Raw genomic sequence first — 17,217 nt, forward strand, 5'->3', positions numbered from 1 at the left:
AGTGCAACAGGTAGCATTTATTCTGTGACAAAGACTCAGATGTAGCCGAACCTAACAGAAAACCTAGGCCTACTTCTGATTTAGCAGGTCATTTTGCAGGGGCCGTCTCGATGACGTTCCTTTGCTCGTGGATTGCCGCTTCTGTGATGGGCGCACGGAAAATCACCCGTGATATAGGCTACACACGCATTGTGGCAGTTTAGAATTTCACTTTTTTCATAGTAACTCAATGACTGGCAAAATCTGTGATATACACACGGATTCTTTTTCCGTGTCCCTACAGACGGAATTCCCCCGTGAAATTTATGACAGCCGGCATCTGTGATATGCACACGGGTTTTTTTTTCTTTTTTCAATCATAACCGACCTCACCTCGCATTGCGGTGCACCAGAAAATAGTCTAACAGGTAGCCTATTTATTCTGTGACAAAGACACAGATGTAACCTAACAGAAAACCAAGCCTACTTCGGATTTAGCAGGCCATTTTTGCAGGGGCCGTCTCGATGACGTTCATTTGCTCGTGGATTGCCGCGCTTCTGTGATGGGCGCACGGAAAATCACCCGTGATATATACACGCATTGTGCCATTTCACTTTTTTCATAGTAACTCAATGACTGGCAAAATCTGTGATATACACACGGATTCTTTTTCCGTGTCCTTACAGACGGAATTCCCCCATGAAATCTATGACAGCCGGCATCTGTGATATGCACACGGTTTTTTTTTTTTTGGTTTTTTTTCTTCAATCATAACCGACCTCACCTCGCATTGCGGTGCACCAACAATGAATAGTGCAACAGGTAGCATTTATTCTGTGACAAAGACTCAGATGTAGCCGAACCTAACAGAAAACCTAGGCCTACTTCTGATTTAGCAGGTCATTTTGCAGGGGCCGTCTCGATGACGTTCCTTTGCTCGTGGATTGCCGCTTCTGTGATGGGCGCACGGAAAATCACCCGTGATAGGCCTATACACACGCATTGTGGCAGTTTAGAATTTAACTTTTTTCATAGTAACTCAATGACTGGCAAAATCTGTGACATAGGCCTACACACGGATTCTTTTTCCGTGTCCCTACAGACGGAATTCCCCCATGAATATGACAGCCGGCATCTGTGATATGTAGGCCTACACGGTTTTTTCTTTTTTTCTTTTTTCAATCATAACCGACCTCACCTCGCATTGCGGTGCACCAGCAATGAAAAGTCTAACAGGTAGCCTATTTATTTTGTGACAAAGACTCATGTAACCCAACAGAAAACTACATCGGATTTAGCAGGCCATTTTCAACCTATCCTCATCCCAAATGCATAATATATGTCGCAGCACCCCCCTACGGTGGACCGAAAGCACTGCATCAACAACTCTCATTGACTCGGCATTGCTCGGGGAAGCCAAAGGCGCGTCCTTATTGGTTGGTTTGAACGTACCAATAGTTACGCATTTACGCAGCTTCTTTCGCAATCCTCCGTAAAAGATTCATTATGACTTTGGGATAGATTAAAACACAATATGTGGTTACAGTGTGCTTCATTGAGCCCATCATTTGGGTGGTATATGCTCTTAGTACGTTTAAACCCGTGGTCAGACGGTAGTGGTGGTGGTGCACTGTGCAGAATGCACTTGTGTTAAACTCTATGGTCATAGCAACTGCGTTGCCAAGGCAAGCAAATGGATTGTAAATTTCGAGAGATAGTACAGAACATACGAACTTGCTGGTGATTTGTTATTATTAATTTTTTGTTGTTGTTGTTGAAGAAAAACATCACATACACTCTCTGTTAAAGTCGAAACAGTCTGCCAGGGGTTATGTCGTGTAAAATAAATTTATAGAGCAGAAAGATTTCCTTGCCTGTGATGTTAATGCAATTACGGTAACCATTGCGTAAGCCTCATGACGAATTACGCCTGTATGCAAGGCATTTCTTTGTGAGGATCTATGTGAACCATGTGTTTTTATCTTGAATTTGTTTATTGTCATGGGAAAGTACCATATGCACAAATGCAAACGGGGAGGAAGAAAAGCATCCTTTGTTACTTTCAAGAAAGAACTGAAATTTTATTTCAACTCCCTTGAAGGACTGAACATGCTGCGCCATTATACGCGTGCATTCAAAATGCGTAATGAGACAGTACGCATGGGAAAAAGAGAACACCTTTATAAGTTACGCATTCAAAATGCGCAATGAAACAGTACGCATAGGAAAAAGAGAACACGTTTATGATTTATGGTACGCATTCCAAATGCGTCATGTAACAGTACACATTGGAAAAACAGAAGACGTTTCTAAATTCTAATGTTACGCATTCAAAATGCGTAATGAATCAGTACGTATTTGGGAAAAGAGACACCTTTCTTATGTGACGCATTCTGAAAGCATCGGGAAAAGGACCAGTGCTGGTAAACATGATCCCAGGCCTAATGCACCTCTTCGTTTTATTATCTTGCCTTAAACAAAGTTGACAATGCTTGTTTACTACTTTATTTACAGACAGGCATAATAACATACTGCATTATGAGAATGATTGATCCAACAGCTTGCAGTAGGCTTAGACCACCCATCAGGTGATGTGTTGCTTTACATAAGGTGGCGCTTTTATCCAGAGCGAGTCGGTTCACAGGGGGTATGATGCCCCCCTTACAAAGGCAAAGACAAGTAGCATAACTAAACTAACATACATTGAATCTCAGAGAGAGAGAGAGAGAGAGAGAGAGAGAGAGAGAGAGAGAGAGAGAGCCTATTCATATCTGAAACTGGACACATTTGGAACTTGGCTTCATAACAAGATAATTACTTTCTTGAGTGTTGACACAGGACCTGGGAGGACTTCAGAGGGGCCCCAGCATAACTTACCACTTTGACACCACACCAGTGGTGCCATCTCCAAGCTTCCATCGTCCCCGATGTCATCATGGGCGTAATTTCCACGGGGGTTAGGGGGGTTTTGACCCCCCCAGACTTCAAACCCTGACAATATAACCCCCCTTATATAATTGTACAACCCCCCCTATATAATTACAGTACTTGTCTTGCATGAAGAACTTTACCCATTTTATGTAAAATAGTGAAAAATAGTTTCGTTCAGTTATGTTTAATCATGTTGTAATGTAACCCCCCCTGCCCCCCTTGGTATTCCCCAAATCTGCGTTAGTTGTGTACAATCAATGGGGGAGGTAGATGGACACTCCCAACTGAGATCGCTCCCGGACGTGTAGTCCCAGGTGTTTCTATCACTCCCGGACGTGTAGTCCCATCCGATTATATTTCACGTATTATCATACACTGCCACATACAAGCAATTTAGGGTTAGGGTTAGGGTTAGGGTTAGAAACAAAAAACTAACATCAAAAAGATAACTAGCTCCGTTATATGGCGGTGGGATCGATAGTCTGGCTAGTGGGAGCGAGCCGACCGGGGAGCGTCCTGCGTTGGGAGCGACAATCAGGGAATCTCTCAATGGGTAATCATCTTCTCCACTATCCGAAATTCAAACTGATTAGCGATCAGCTTTATCAAGTATTGAGCAATTGTTTTTTTCTACTTTTAACTTGCAATTGCCACATGATCATGCGTGGATGCGTCTTTGGCACGACATTATTTCAGAGTGTTTTGAGAACCTATTGTACCACTGCCTTTCTGCCTGTCAGTTAGTTAGTTAGCTATTTTATGCTAGGTTACGACAGACAGCTAGTTCAATAACACTGGACGTGGCTGGCTATTTTGGACGTTGATGGCTAGCACTTGGGAAATTTACTCCCTCAAACCAACACATTTTGTGAAACCCTAGCAATCGGACGTCTGTTTTTTTATTTCACGTCATTTAAGTAGTTTTTGGTTACCCCCTGTCCAGTTGCCTGCGTGATTTCCTATGATAGTATCCACTCCAAATGAGAAGCTTGTTCAATGCAGCTGAACCAAAATGCCTTTAAGTGTTTTGACACCAATAGTAAACACATCCATTTTAAATAAGATGTATTGTGGCATTATATTTTGTTTTCAAAATCGCATTTGTTGACAACAGCCAAGCGATTACAGTTTGTTTTGCCAGTGAAGTAATGAAGAGAGAGACACGAGAGAGGGTTGGGGAGACAAGGGGTTCCTTCCTCGCGTGACACTATGCGTGGCTGTGCTTGGAGTGAGACAGAGGAGGTCCTCTCAATATTTTTGTCGCCAGTCGCCACTGTATATTTAGTTGTAAAAAAAAACAACAACAACAGTCAATTGTATAAATAATGGGTATGGGATATTATGTAGCCAGCAGGCTACTTTAATTTCTACCACAGCAACTTTCTTCTGATCATATGATTAACAACATGGCGAACAGCAGACAAGAGATCCTATTTGTGCAGCATCCTGATTAGTGATTGATGGTTGGGATATGTCATTCATATTTGGCACTGCATCAAAGATTTTATTAACCATCTCTGACTGTAGCTTTCTTCTGATCATATGAATTAGGCCTACTAAGCAAAGGGTAGGAATGTTTTTAATTAATTAATTAATTCATTAACTCATCTTTGCTTTATTGCTATATGCCACATTACAAATGGAGATTTTCTGACAGCTTGACTTTAGCCTGATTGGGAAAATGCATTCTCTAAAACTCTGATGTGAGTTTGCTGCCAAGCCATTTGAACATTAACTGAGGTTTTTTTTTATATCAGGTTCAAAAACTTGATTGTGCAGGTCACCAAAGAGAGATCCAAGGCCAAGGAGGTACAGGTGATGAGAGAGAGACGGGTGTCCAGAGAGAGAGACGAGGAAGCACAGATGAGAGGGAGAGAGAAGGAGGTGACAAAGGAGGTGAACCAGTTCAAGAGATAGAGTATGAAGGTGTCAGAGGAGGTGCAGCAGTTGAAGGAGAGAGAGGCAACGGAGGAGATGTAGCAGTTGAGCAACAGAAAGGAGGTGATGGAGGAAGTGCATCAGTTGAAGACAGAGGGAGAGAACGAGGCGAAGGAGAATCGGATGACCAAAAACAGGGAGAGAGAGTACAGAGAGAGACAGCGCAGGAGGCACAAATGACCAGGTAACATACATGCAAATACTGAAGAAAACTGTTTAGCCATTTAATTCATTTAGATGGAAATCTTGACCCCCCCAATTGTCAGCATAAAGTTACGCCCTTGGATGTCATCATCCTCATCGCCTCCACCTCTTCAGCTTTTTTTTTTTTTTTTTTTAAAGAACCCCCACCCCGTAATTCACTAAAACAGCCCTACATTGTTTACAAGCTGTCCCCAATACTGTATGTTACTGAAGTAATATCTTAATTCAATTACAACACAGTGGTAAACACACATAAGTTAGTCATACATATCCCCTTCTCCACTGTTCAGATTCAAAGCATTCTCCTATGGTTGCCGATTTAATGTGGCATGAACCTTCCATTTCCTCCGCACTTAGTATCAGGGCTTGACACTGGCACCTGTCAACCGGCCAAATGCTGGTAAAACTTGGCTCTGGCTAGTAACAATTACAGTGCCACTAGGTACCTTATTGAATGGTATGACACATTTATTTTGCGTTGTACGCCTTGTGTATCAATTGTTTCTATCTAAGTTCAAGAAAAAGCTCAGTTACTCAGTTTCCATTTGTTTGATTTATTTCCATGTAGAAAGCTATATGCACTCATCTTCTGAGGTTAGATGAACAGCGTAATGATAAAGAAAAAAAAACAATATCAAATTTGTGGCTAGTAGAATAGCTGGATGGCTAGTGACTCAGGAAAACCACTAGCCACATGGCAGGCAAGCGAAAAAGTTAGTGTCAAGCCCTGCTTAGTATGAATGTAACATGTACCATGGGGAGCATTCCAATATGCAGACTTCCTTGCTCACTTGCCTGCTTGTGACCTTATGTATGATGAAGTCAAAGACGACAGTAAATGTATTCAATGTCTTGCAAAATGCACAATTCTAATGTTATTTCCTCGTTTGGAATTGGGATGGTGAATGAAGAACAGTCCCCCCAAAAAATGTTGCGGCTATGCTGACGGCAGGAAAGCCTTGTTTTCTCTACGGAGACAGGGCGTCAGCAAAATGCGAGTGGAGGATGGAAGTCTGCATGTTTGAATGCACTCCTAGTCTGAATTGGCCAGAGGTGATGTCAGAGGGAGAAAGTTTGTTTGTTCATACTGAGTTTGTTGGTGATGAAGGAGTGATTCTTTTGCTCTGCAGCGGGCATGCACACTTTGCCAGTTTGATGCATTCTGGTAATCAGTGCACATGCACACTGCATAGCACAAGCATCACTGCATCATCACGAAAGAACCCACCGTCTGGATGACAAAACAAGAGGAATGGAGTGATGTGAGCTGAGGACTAAATTTCAGTTCACTTTCTCTGCTGAAAAAGCACAAGCAAGGGTAGCTATCACCTAAAGCCAGCACCAGACTTTGTACACCGCATACATGCATTGTGTGATGTAATGAAAGGACCCACGCCATGGGGTGTCTGTGTTACTTTATTTTTTTAAAGAGTAAAAAAGTTAACCATGAAGCGGCAAACTAAAAACAACGCATAGTGGATTTTATTTTTGTTCAGCACCCACGAGGACGGCCATCTTCTACCACTGCAAGGGAGAAAAACAAACAAACAAACAAACAAACAAACAAAAAAACATTAAACAGTAGCAGCATGTGGAAAAATCTGTCACTGAAATTTACATTCTGTTATTATACTGAAAATGAATGTAGGAGTGCTCACCATGTACAGTGTTTCCCGGAAAACATGGATACGTAGCACACCCTGAGAAACATAAAATGAGAGGAAACATGTCAGAACCACAACGGACCACGACACGAGGTCCTGAGCCAAGCAGCTGAATTTCAAAACATTTGTTGACATGTTGAATATCCCAACTACAAGGTTGCCTCTCAAGATTCACGGCTTAATAACAACGAGGCTCTATGCCAGGGGTGCTCAACTGGCGGACCCAGGTCCGGATGCGGACCCAAACACAATGTCATCTGGACCTAGACAAAATCCATTTGTATTTAATATGTATAAATTATACATGAGATTTCGCTGCCATGCGATCTATAGGTGTATTTCTGCGAAGCCAGTCTTATGACAAATAAAAGTGTCATCACTATGACAACTCAGTGAGTGAGCAAGAGGCCAGTGCGGCCAGCGAGTGAGGCTATTTTCTGCATCGGTCCGTAGCGACTTTTTTGGACCCTGGAAACATACGAAATTTGGTGAGTGGACCTTTTCAGTTTCTAGTTGAGCACCCCTGCTCTATGCCGTTCTAGGTACAGATTGTCCGGCATTCAGTTCGACAGTGCCCCTTTACAGGGCTGTACGTTAAGCTTTTTCACTAGGAGCACAGGTGCTCCTAAATGAAAACATTTAGGAGCACGGATAAAAACTTAGGAGCACAGATACAAATTTAGGAGCACTCTAAAAATGTCGCGACACTTTTGTTATTGGGGGGTGGGGTGGGGGGTTATGTAAAATACTGTGCTTATTGCACCATTGCACAATAGCCTAGGCTATATGTCAGTGTTTTTTTTCCCCAACACTGGGGTATGGGGTCACCTGGAATTCCAATGGGCTCCCCTGAAATGTCTAGGTGTGAAATAAAAAAACACCAATAAATATCACTAATTAACAATCCATAGCTATTGTTGTCTTAACCTGTCAGAAATATCCACTGTTTTTTTGTTTTTTTTTTGTTTTTTTTTATAGCCAGCAAGTTTGCTCAGTCATGGTTTTGCAAAACGTGTTGGGAACCACTGCTATATACCATAAATCACAGTTCCCATTACTATTATTAGGCCTATTATTATTATTATTATTATTATTATTGTCATTGTTATTATTATATCCCCGAAACGCGGAGCGTCGGGGATGTAATGGTTTTGCGTGCACCGCCGCCGCGTCCACGCGTAAGGTCTTTTGTGTTAACGCGATAACTTTTGAACGGATGTTTGGATTTGTCCCAGATTTGGTGTGTGAATGCTCTAGGGCAGGTTCATGAACTGATTCGAGTTTGGAGGTCAACAATTTCAAGATGGCCGAATTTTTGTTTGGCCCATTACTTCTGACCGGGTGGATGGATTTGTCCCAGATTTGGTGTGTGAATGCTCTAGGGTGGGTTCATGAACTGATTACAGTTTGGAGGTTAACACTTTCAAGATGGCCGAATTCAAGATGGCCGAATTTTTGTTTGGTCCATAACTTCTGACCGGGTGGATGGATTTGTCCCAGATTTGGTGTGTGTGAATGTTCTAGGGTAGGTTCATGAACTGATTCGAGTTTGGAGGTCAACAATTTCAAGATGGCCGAATTTTTGTTTGGCCCATTACTTCTGACCGGGTGGATGGATTTGTCCCAGATTTGGTGTGTGAATGCTCTAGGGTGGGTTCATGAACTGATTACAGTTTGGAGGTTAACACTTTCAAGATGGCCGAATTCAAGATGGCCAAATTTTTGTTTGGTCCATAACTTCTGACCGGGTGGATGGATTTGTCCCAGATTTGGTGTGTGAATGTTCTAGGGTAGGTTCATGAACTGATTCGAGTATGGAGGTCAACAATTTCAAGATGGCCGAATTTTTGTTTGGCCCATTACTTCTGACCGGGTGGATGGATTTGTCCCAGATTTGGTGTGTGAATGCTGCAGGGTAGGTTCATGAACTGATTCGAGTTTGGAGGTCAACACTTTCAAAATGGTGGAATTTTTATTTGGCCCATTACTTCTGACTGGGTGGATTGATTTGCCCGGTAACTCCTTAATTTAATGGTTCACCATTTCAGTGAATCTACCATATCAGGTAGGCCTACAGTGTAATAACCAGTGTAACAATATTTAATACCATGTAATACTAGTGTAATACCAGTGTAAAAATAGGCAATACCAGGTACAGTGTAATAACCAGTGTAACAATATGTAATACCATGTAATACTAGTGTAATACCAGTGTACAAATATGCAACACCATGTAATACCACTTACACACAAATAGCCTACATGATATAAGTACAAAATTGGTACATGGTGTCACACTGGTATGACGTGGTATTAAATATTACTACACTAGTTATTACACTGTACCTAATGTGGTATATCCACTGTAATAGTGAACCATTAAAACAGTGTTACCATTTGCCCCATTTTTATTTTCACAATAGTCATTTGGTTTTAAGCCTATGCACATCATTGATCTATGTATAGATATTAAATATATATATTTTATATTTTGTATTTATCATAAACGTTCATGAAAAGGTGGACGGGAGTGGTAGGAATGATTGGGGACTGGAAGCGTCGCGTTTCGGGGATATACCTTAAGCAGTCGAAGGCGACTGCACAGGCAGTCTAGTTATTATTATAACTTCGTGATTAAAAGCATGTAAATCACATGCTTACTGAACTAGATTGACTAAATCTTAAACATAGCCTACTACACGTTAATCCAACGGGCTTTATTATAGCCTAGTTTTTGTTTACTCAAACGCATGGGTTGGAACGGTGTGAAATTAAACTGGGAGCAGCAAAATCATCTCACTGTGTTGGCTGCTCTTTTTGATAGCCGACAGCACCGGTAGCTACTTACCAACTAGACTTTAAATTTGCGCGCACATAACACTACTTGTGGACGCTCCTCAAACTATATTTTGACTTGATTAATTTGATTGCGTTTGCATTTTTTGGCGAAGTCATTGCGAAGACAGCGGTTTGGGAAACTTCAAAACAGCTCAATCAACGACGTCTTTTAAAATCACATGAGCTAGCAAACCGAGTGGCTATTTCACTATCGGATTCAAGAGGTTTCCTGTTAGCAATGCAAACTCCCGCATTTGAACGTTTTAAACAGCAGTCCATTTCGAAAAGCTGTAAGACGTTTTGGCACAGAACATCCGACTGGGAGATGAGGCATGCGCGCCTTGTAACTGTTGCCACCAGTGATCTGTGCGAAGCGATTCTGCTTTTTTTTTCTGAGCTACGGGAGCAGAGATGGCTCAATCTTAGCCAACACGGAATTCAAGCAACATTGACCGTCTTTTTTTAAGTGCGTTCCCAATGGAGTTTGATGCTGTCTATCAGACAGGCTGTGGAAAAAATGAGCAGCTCTCGCAATCATGCACTCGAAGGGTTAAAATGCATACTCGTACAGGTGCGCCCGTTTTATTTTTCTTTCTCGCACAGTCAAAAATTTAGGCTCAATATGCCACCAATTGGTCGCAATGTACAGCCCTGCTTTAACACATCTAAATAAATGATCGTATAAACAACAGATTCTGTATCAATACTACCGTTTCACAGAGTGAACAGAATTCACACCTTAGGCTAAGGCCCGCCCTAAAATGTTGTATCGCAAAGCGGCAAAAGGACGAGGCCGGACAGAAGTCGGACAGTGCTCCATTGAACTCGATGCAGAAATCGCATGTTTTCAAGTCGGTTTTAGCAAGATATTACGGTCATATTGTTATTAAAATATGATTGGAAATTGTGCCTGGGGCATCTGTGACAAAGGTGCTAGTTTCCCCGTAGAACACAAAACACATGTCAAGGTAGGGTTTTGGTTTTATTGCCTATTTAATGAAGAAAACAGCTAGCAAAAGTTAACCATCAGTCACGTCAGGATTGTTTTCTCTAGCAGCTGATGGACGTTATTTTGTTAGGCTACTGAAGATATAAACGCCAAACGTTAACTGATGTGGTAGCACAGATTTTCTAGAGCTTTGAAGAGGGCTACAGTCGTCACGTCGGGTGAATTTGTTTAGCAGTTTCAGCCAGGGCTCACAGATATGAGTTAGCTGACCATGGTGCCAGTCTATCGATAATCCAGGTGAGAAGGTGAGAGAGCCCACAACAGTTTAACAACTGTGATGCAAGACAATTAAGGAAATAAATACTTATTTATTAGGGGTGAACAACTGCTGCGATTTACAGTCACTGAACCATGTTGACAATCGCAGCACAGAAAGAAAGAAAGCTCATCTGTCCGACCTAGCGACTGTAACACAAGGGGGCGGGGCTTAGCCAAAGGCGAATTGTGTACCGGTACTTACACCCATGTTTAAGGATGCCGTCAATCATTCTTTTTGTTGTTACACTTCTCCACAGCTGAGTGCAAGATGGCCTTTTCCTCCCTAATCTTTCGATGCATAGGGGCTGGAGATGATCCTCCTGCGTTACACATGAAGAGAAAACACATCACTTTAATACATGTTGGTGTCAAAGCATGGCAAGCCGTGCAAAGAGATCACACAAAATGCCTTGCTTAAAGCCTCGTTCACACACATTGCTGAGCGAGTAACTAACCGCGACGTGTCACAGCGAGACGAGCATGCGAGTACTGTACAAGCGATGCAATGTGGGCGGATCCCGAGTTGAAAACATTAGGCTCGGACGCAACTGCCTGCTCACAATGCTTGCTTGATCACAATGAGATTTGCTTGGTCTAATAAAGGTGGGGTTGAATGCTTGACAAACAAGATGGACTTCTCAAGACATAAAAACACAGCAGCCAGTGAACTCTCTCACAGCCATGTGGACTACACCCGCAATTTACGTCAGATAGATGAATGCCAAACAGGGTAGCATGGAGGAGGTCCCATGCCAGAGCAGTAGCTCTTACCTTACTGCGCCTGCTGCTTAGCGGAAATTTTGTTCCCGCGATGGTTCGGTAGGATGGTGGTCCAGGTGTGTGAGAGCATATATGCCCCCTCATCCCTGTTCATGATACTTGGGTTGAGCTTTCTGATCTCCATAGACTCCTGAGGGATGAGGGGGCATATATGCTCTCACACACCTGGACCACCATCCTAAGAGGACAACTCTAACAGCAGGAGGTGTGACCAACCTGTCATTATTGGCAGGGAGGTCACACCTCCACAACATCATCAGCTGATTTTAAAGCACGTCACTCATCAACATCACAGTGACCCTCTGATGAGGAAGTGAAAGTGACACCGTCACATGTCAGGTAAAAGATAAAAACTTTTACATGTCTTAAGGCAAAGGAAAATCCAAAGTGTTTAAGACCCTATTTTAACTCTGAGCGAGGCGAGTAACCAATTGGAATGCAGAGTTCGGTACTTCTCATTGGCAGTTAAAACCGTGGGAACGTTTAGCGAACGTTCCGTGAGAGAGTGACTAGCAAAAGTACAATAGAAAGCAAGTTGGTTCACTTCAGAACGCCTCAGCCAGAGAAGAAGACGGGACCACTGAAATGTTTGTTGTTGCATTGCGTTTAACGTCAAACCATATTGATACGACTACACAAAATACAAAGAAACATGTTCTTTCCCTCAGTATTTAGGTTGTGAGTATCCCCAAAATGTTAAGGCCCAAGCAGTAGGCTCCTTCTTGAAGGCGGTAGCCTCAATGATCAGAGGCACACTGATGTTAGTGAAAAAAGGATTCACATTCTTTATTTTAAGGGATAACGCTGCCAGTATTCATCAGGGCAAACTTTGTTACTTCTTACAAAGGTGCTTTTAAAATGGATTCCAGGTCAAGTGACCCAGTGACATGGCCAATCAATATCAGTGCATTGTGAAACACTTTTTAACAAGAATAATAGTCCCATAACAATAATAATAATAATAATAATAATAATAATAATAGGGACCAGATAAGCACTCAGTTTTAAAATTGTACAAAGACAGAGGTGCCGGGGCAAAGGTAGACAGGTAAACATAGCCTCAACTGAAGCCTTTGAATATTAGACGACTACGGCAATGTTCATCACGAGTCTGAAGTGGACCAGTTTGCTTTCTATTGTCGGCCGTCCTGGACTGTGGACTGTACCAAGAAGCATAGACTGACTTACGTTTTTAACCTGACACTTTCTGAGCTCTCCAGTCATCTCTGCCACCTCCAAGGTTATTCCAGGCCTTCCTCAAGAGCTAGAGGATTTTTCAAACACAATAAACAAATGATGAGGGTGAAATGTTTACAACTTTCATTGCTGCTAAGCAACTGATAAGACCTCCACTACTACGCAGTTAATTACATAGACTTTAACTCCTGTCCCATTTTTGGAAATAAGCTCATTATTTGGAAATAAGCTGTACACCTTCCCTTGAGTTAAATGATTGAGTTTCACCCTTCTCCTGTATTTTCAACCGTTCTCTGGGTATGGCAGTACAAATTTTACCCCCAAGCTAGCAGTTAACATCGAGTCCTATGTGACCAGCTAGCCGCCAGCTTTAGGGTAAACTTTGTACTGTCGTACTGAGACAACGGCAGGAAGTACAGGAGAAAGGTAAAACCCAATCATTTAACTCAAGGAGAGGTGTAAAATGAGCTTATTTCCAAAAATGGGACAGTATCACTTCAAGGCCAAAATGCAGCATAGCAACAACACAGCCATGCAAGTTGCAAAAGATCAACCTGGGGGTATTCCAAGAACTTGGCTAATGTTGGATTTAATGATGGATTTTCAATCCACCCACCATATGTGTTGGCTGAAAACCCTGCATGTGTTTTTTTTTGAAGAAGAGTCGTAGAGACCACTGTCCATTTCCAATATCCAATGCAGTACATTTGCCAAATACAATACAGTCAGCGGCATAGAGCAGATAACGCATGTTGCAGAGCTCTGGAGCACGATCATCTTGGTGTCTACTGTAGACATAGTTTTACAGAACAATTTTCATACCTCATCAATTGTATCCGTGTGTGCAGCTGGACTCAGCCGGGTCCATCTCGTCACGCACATCCCCAGGTCTTCACGTCAGTCCTGCGTCTGTCATCCGTTACCTGTTGGGTATCAGTCATCATCCACACATGCCACAACGAAAAACATGGGCAAACAACCATCCACACCAAAGGCCCAGTCTTCTTTCAGCATAGTGGGATGGCAGTGCGCAAACACACACACACACACACACACACACACACACACACACACACACACACACACACACACACACACACACACACACACACCAGAAGTCCCCGGTCCAAGAGAAAAGTGCATAAGGTCGTGCATGCATGCATGCATGCATGCACACGCGCGCGCACGCACACACACACCTCCGAGAGGCTCCATGCTCCCCTGCCCAACACAGCACCACCTTTGGCCTTCTGGTGAATAATAATACAACAACAACAAAAATCCTTCAGTGATCTTACAGACTCAGCCCCTCTCCACCAGGCAGTGTCATCAGCTTGGCCCCTAATATGAAAAGTATTAAATTAGTGTGATTGTCCCCATGTGTGTGTGACGGAGGTCATCTTGCACCTATTCCTCCCCCTCGGGAATCGAACCGCTGGACTAAAGGATCAGTCCCCCAGCCCAACGGCATCGACACTGTATGAGGCTTTTGGGAGGGAGGTTTACTAACGTTCCACGCCAACTCTGCTAGTTAGCCTCCGTCACATGTGCTCATCTCCTATCTAGCCAGGACCACAGTCAATAAGGCCATCTGTCCCCACCTTCATTGGCTAATGCCCAGACCTGTAATTCTTACAAAAGGAAATGTTAACCACATCTTCAGGCCGTCGGCACGTGGTCGATCTTCATGCCAAGGCTTCATGCGAAGGCCATGGAAAAACTCCAGCTGCAACCGCTCCCGGCCGTGTGAAGGTGACCGCCTGGCGCTTCTCCCTTGCGGCCCAGCAGCCCTCAGCACTGCGGGCTTTTCACCCCGTTATGGACAAACAATATTACCAGTGTCCAAGATAACCTGTAAGAACTGTGTTACATTACAAACGGACTGATCTGATACCGCCTACATTGGCTATTCCAACTTACTTTAGACTGGCTTTAGCTATGCAATTTGAAAGCGACACACGCACCAATGAGCTTCATCCCCATCAAACCTTCGTTTTGAACACGCAAAAGCTTAATTCATTGCACGGGCAACCTCCTTGCAATTGTAAACAATCCTCACCTTCTCAGGATGCCAAATGCTGCGACCAGGCGCGACTTGCTGCGACCAGGCGCGACTTGCTGCGACCAGGCGCGACTTGCTGCGACCAGGCGCGACTTGCTGCGACCAGGCGCGACTTGCTGCGACCAGGCGCGACTTGCTGCGACCAGGCGCGACTTGCTGCGACCAGGCGCGACTTGCTGCGACCAGGCACGACTTGCTGCGACCAGGCAAGACTTGCTGCGACCAGGCAAGACTTGCTGCGCTGCTGCTCACTGCTGCCCAATGACGTCTCGTGCTGCCTGCTGCGGCTAGGCGCATGCTGTGACATCAGAAAATCCCACCAAAACATCATTAGTTTAATTTCTAAATACAATCACCACTGATCTGATCTATAAGTAAATGAATGTATGCTCCATCTTTAGCAGTTACATTACTTAGCCAGTCTTAATCAGGACATCAAAGCGACTTAGTTATTTAGGTACAAGGGTGTTGGTTACAGGCCATGGCGCAATGTGGGGTTAAGCGCCTTGCTCAGGGCCACCACAGCCATGGACGATGATAGCGGTAAGGGTAGGATTTGAACACACAGCCCTTTGATCTGACCAGCGCGCCAACTATTGAGGCATGGCTGGCCCTGGTGAGTCAGAAGACATGAGAAGACTAAGGCAATGGGTCCAAAGGCTTACCACCTCGCCTAAGCAATCTCCTGCTGGAAACACTGAGTGACCTCCCTTTTCCAAAACAAAACTAGAAAATACATTTTACCTACTGTCACACACACTTCGGTCATCACTGCAGCCTCCATCCATGTCCGTTTCATGGCCCCAAGATCATTCCAATCCATGCCTCTCCCAGGAGCTACGGAATGCACAATGACAAATGATGCACTGGAACAACTTTCAACTTTGCTATTGTTTAGCAACTGGGGGGGGGGGGGTGGGGGGGGTGGGGACAAAAAAAACTTCACTACTACATAGTTCATCATTAAACATTAAGGCCACCTGCAGCATTGCAACAAGCAGCAGAAGATCGACCGGGCCGGGTGTCTAGTCTATGCAATACACAAACCTCACAAGTGTAATAACGCCACATTTTTTTGTCCATTTACAAAGAAGCAAGAAGACACATTATATGGACCAGTGGTTTTCAAATAAATATGTTTATATATGTCTTGACATTTCTGTAGTAGGCCTACGTGAATATCTTGGGTGTAATTTTGGGTGATAAAGAAGCTAGCTTGAGGGGTTTGTGAGGAGCAACACGTCCATATAACCACTTTTGAGATGAACCCAGCCTTTTCCCCACCACACTGTATTACAAAATATAATGCAACCATCGTCACATTTAGCAAATTAATGCCCCCACCAGATGAGCCAACGACCTTTTCCTAATGATACTACGGTCAATCTTCTTCCGAGCACAAATCGATGCGGCGTCGCCATGTGTAGCATATGGCAATTCAAATGACCTCGCTAGCACATGCCACCAAATCTAACCAGACAATGTAAAGCAGATCATTAGCCGTTTTGTTTTACAACTCGCAACTCGGGTGGCAGTTAAATCAAGAACCATGACAGGAAAAACAAGACACTTGAGAGATTTGAGCGCAAATAAGTCGTTAACTACACAGATTCGCATCTAACTTGGGTAGGTTAGTTATTAGCGGCTAGCCGACCTGTTGAGTAAAACCACAGCCCGTATCTAGATAGCTAATTATAGATAGCTAGCTAGCTAACTAGCTAGAGCTAATTTCCTATGATCCTGGACAATTCAAATAGCCAAAAATAGCCACCGAGACATGGAACAACTGGCTATTTCCAAACCTTCGTTTCAAACACGTAAAAGCTTAATGTATTATCCTAATGCCCTCGATACAGTTGTGAAGCAACAGGCGAGGAAACAGACTTGCGACGACGCAGGCAGCGCAATGTGTGTGTGTGGGTGTAGGATTTCACGTGTGACACTAGTGGCAGGCAGCAGGCTGTGACGTCACACAATCCCGCCAAAAATTTATTCAGGCCTATTTTTAAATTACAACCGTTGATCTCAAAGTGATTTAATGTCTGCCCCATGTCCTCAGATAAATAAATAAGTGATTAAATACATGAATAAATAAATGCTCTCTCTCTCTCTCTCTCTCCTCTTCTCTCCTCTCTCTCTCTCTCTCTCTCTCTCTCTACTTTCAGTTAGGCAATTGCAGCAACATTTAGGCCAAATTATTTAATCATTTAATTATACACCATAGAAATAATACGATATTGTAGGCCTATGTTGTGAATTGGTGGTGAAGTCTCCTCTCAATTTGTCTCCTCTCCTCCTCTCTCTCTCCTCCTCTCCTCTCTCCTCTCTTCTCCCCTCCGTTCCTCTTCTCCTCTCC

General features: G+C 43.4%; 1 long non-coding RNA gene across 1 annotated transcript; it reads right to left on the reverse strand.

Annotated features, from left to right (window-relative positions):
• Positions 1 to 12,808: 12,808 nt before the first annotated feature.
• On the reverse strand, positions 12,809 to 15,554 carry LOC134442427 (uncharacterized). Its single transcript, XR_010033373.1, has 3 exons — positions 14,859 to 15,554; positions 13,622 to 13,722; positions 12,809 to 12,866 (listed from the first exon to the last, which is right to left on the reverse strand). It is a non-coding gene; the product is annotated as an uncharacterized LOC134442427 (long non-coding RNA).
• Between the last annotated feature and the right edge of the window lie 1,663 nt (positions 15,555 to 17,217).

Source organism: Engraulis encrasicolus, unplaced genomic scaffold, assembly GCF_034702125.1.
Source record: "Engraulis encrasicolus isolate BLACKSEA-1 unplaced genomic scaffold, IST_EnEncr_1.0 scaffold_158_np1212, whole genome shotgun sequence".
NCBI classification, from domain to species: domain Eukaryota; kingdom Metazoa; phylum Chordata; class Actinopteri; order Clupeiformes; family Engraulidae; genus Engraulis; species Engraulis encrasicolus.